Source organism: Ziziphus jujuba, chromosome 7 (genome assembly GCF_031755915.1).
Source record: "Ziziphus jujuba cultivar Dongzao chromosome 7, ASM3175591v1".
Classification (NCBI taxonomy): domain Eukaryota; kingdom Viridiplantae; phylum Streptophyta; class Magnoliopsida; order Rosales; family Rhamnaceae; genus Ziziphus; species Ziziphus jujuba.
The window spans coordinates 23,719,565-23,723,047 of record NC_083385.1 but is presented as its reverse complement, the minus strand read 5'-3'; the positions used below and the strand labels follow the sequence as shown (position 1 = coordinate 23,723,047).

Below are 3,483 nucleotides of genomic sequence, written 5' to 3'. Positions count from 1 at the left end.
CAACCAAAGTAATAAGATTCTAACTTTTATAAAGTAATTTGTCCAGCAAATAAATAATTAAAAATCAATAAATGTCTAATTTCCTAAAACAAAAGTCAATTTTCAGATTAGCAAACTAGTTGACTAGTTTTACAACTAAAGCTATCTTTGTCAAATCACCAGCTAGTTTAGACTCCAAATCAGGTCTAATATCTCATGTAAGATACCAAATAGTATTGGAATTAGTTCCCATATGTTTCCCATGAATGAAATGATCAAAACTTGCTTGAACAACAAGAAAGGCCCTTCCTAGTGCAAAAATGATGAATTTCAGCCACCATGAAGACTTATGCACAAATGTGGTAATTGAACAGCTTTGCTTCTGCCTTGACATAATTCCATGATCCCTTTGTGAAATTAATCATGTTCACAAGTTAACAAACTAGTACCTTGCTGCCCAAAGTCCATAGATGCACCAAAACAGCTTCCCAAGTCCATTTCTGCCTTCACAACTTGGATGCAAAATACGGGATTTGAATCTTCAAGTATGACCATGCTTTCTTGAGATTTAATCACACTTTGAATGAAGCTAACGAGGTTGTCCTTAAATCTCTTAACTTCTGCCTTATTAATTGGTCCTATGTTTAGTTGTACAAGATCAGCACCCCAGCGAGTTGTCGGTTGTACTTGTACATGTGGATTCTCATCACTCCTACTCATATATGACCACTATTAAGTAACTTCAGTTTATCATAATGACCTTGATCAAGGTGAGCCACTCGCTCTAGGGAAGGGTTCTGAAATCTTATTTAAAACATCCATAACCTATGAAACAAATGAAAATTACATCATAAAGATCTTGCATACTATATGTAGCCACATAATGGCTCCATATTGTAAGGCTCATATTCCAAAAACTTGACAACCTAATCACTCTTTGGGATCATATTTGTAGGTATACCATAGTCTATAAATATTTAATGTATTTATGAGACTAACAATGTACTTGGAGAAATTAATGGAGTAATAAATGAATGAATGAACTAAAAAAGCAAACAATTTTATGGATGAGTTACCATGTTTGATGACAAAGGTTCATAATTGAAATGTACAATAAGTTATGACAATATAACTACAATTGTCAACAAACGGTAAAGAAAAAAAGAAAAACAAATATACCTTTAGCAACTTCAAGCTCCTTGCCAAGAATAATTGTGAAACATTCCCAGAGAGCACCAACCATTTGGTTGCAATGAAATGATTGTCATTTCCTCAGCAGTTAGAATATCTACATGACCAACATCACCATTATTTGTCAGTACATTAGCAGAAGCTTCTGGGGGGCCAACCAACTTGGTTATTGAATCTGAGACAATGAATGGGAAATTCACAATCACTAATAGGGAAATTGCATTTTCAACTGTTACCCACCTATCAATGTCCATATGATCAAACATTAGTGCCCCTTCTTCTACAGGTGCCTTAAGATCACATAAACTAGAAGGCTTGTGTTCCACACTAAAATAATCAAGGTAAAACCATTTCCCTATGGATGAATCAAAAACTACTAAGACATATGGAGGTGTGTCACCAACAACCATATCTTTTTCCAAATTCTTCAAGAGGAATTCCACTTATATGAGAAGTTTCTTTGCACTTTAGACATGGGCTTTCTAATTGCTTCTCTTTGTGAATCTTAAAAGTTGCATTGGTCTCTATAGATTCATTGATATTGAAATATGTATTAAGTCAAAACGCACAAAAGTGTTTTGCTCTGAAAGTGAAGGTTAGTCCACTAATGATGAGGTCTAGTATGCAAGTTTACCTACTTCACTTGATCATAACTTGCTAACTAAGCAGCATTTATAATAGCATTTCTAGCTATATTGGATCTAAGTCCAATCCAAAGCACCCCAACTCCTTCCTAAGTGTAAAAAGTTAGTTGGAAATGAATAGTTACAAGTTAGAAAAATAGGAAATAACAATCCACTAATGACATCGAATATTTCTTTTCTTCATTCTTTTCTAACTTTTCAGCATAGACATACAACCTGTCTAAGGATTTTGGAATAAGCATTTAGTGCTTGGAATAATGCCTTGGCACACCAAGTGGTTTTCCTTCAGCTTGAAGTCTAACTTTCACAAGATCAGTTGGATTTGCCATGGTAATTGCCATAGCACCTATACAAAACATAGTTAACAACATAAAAAAAATAAAAAGGGAGATAGTAAAAGAATTTATCTTACGAGGTCATAAAGAGAGAAAAACTATCTTCCAAGTCTAAACATTCACCGGTTATACATACAAGATAAGTTAGCAATTAATCCAAAAACCTAATTATTATGAAATGGCTCCAGTTATGTTTTGAGAAGACAGCACAAAAAACATTGACATTACCCCTCATCTACAGGCGTGCCTAATAGCTGGATTTTTAAATGTGGGCCCTACATGTGAATGACCAAAATATTACTAGAAACAACCGGTCAGTAGGATTTGAGTGCAAGAATAACTAATTTCAATGTTTAAGAAATGTTTCACTTTCTTATATCAAAGTAAACATTACAATCACTAGCATGAGCAAAATAATCTTATATAAGCTAATAAAACTTTCATTCCACACGCATCCTGAATTTTGCTCATAGATTGTTAGTCCAGCAAGTATTTTCTTAGACAAAGGAACATCGTCAACAAAGTTATCTCCCACATAGAAGTTCCTAACCTGTCAAACACACATTTTTCATACTTGAATAAAAAATCAAGTGTGCAAAAAGATTATATATTTCAAACAAAGTACTAAGAAAGCTCATAAGAAGAAATATCCAAGACTTACAAGCTCATAAACCCAATTATTAAGCCTCCAAACAAACACTGACGGTGTAATCCTAGTACAATGCCTTTCCAGAGTGCACTTAGACCTTCTTCCTTGGTAATGGCAGCAACTAAACCCACCACACCCCTGTATTTTCGTAAGGCCATTGCATCGCCTGCAACAACTTTCTTTTGTAGTTGAGGCCTAACTCTAGCAATGTCCAAAGGAATAGTACAAATCTGCATCACGTTCAAATCAAAGGCATATAATTAGGATTTGGATTTGCTAGATTAATTGTACAAGAAAAATTAAAAAAAATGTCAAAAAGTACATTAACGAGTGCTTAATAGTTTTTTTTCAAAGAACTAAAAATCAAAAGCTCAAAGTTTCAATTCATAGTTTTATAACCGAATTGAGATGTGAAATTCTTTAAAACAGTCTCCCTTTGGGGTGCATCAAGCTCCATGTCCATCTTCTAATAGATAAATTAAAAACACAATCGAGATAGCAGCTTCATGAGCAAAAGCATCATATAATTTCTACACTAAAAAAAAAAAAAAAAAAGGGAATTAGTCACTAAATATTTAGTAACAAAAATTTTTTAGTCACTAAAAGAATTCATGGGTGACCAGGTTTTGGTGTAGGAAAAACATTGGTAAATCACCTTTAGTGATAAAAAATTGATCACTGATGA

At 33.6% G+C, this 3,483-nt stretch overlaps 1 pseudogene; it reads right to left on the bottom strand.

The window, feature by feature from the left end:
- Positions 1-1,804: 1,804 nt before the first annotated feature.
- On the bottom strand, positions 1,805-3,034 carry LOC107427197 (mitochondrial uncoupling protein 1-like; annotated as a pseudogene).
- Between the last annotated feature and the right edge of the window lie 449 nt (positions 3,035-3,483).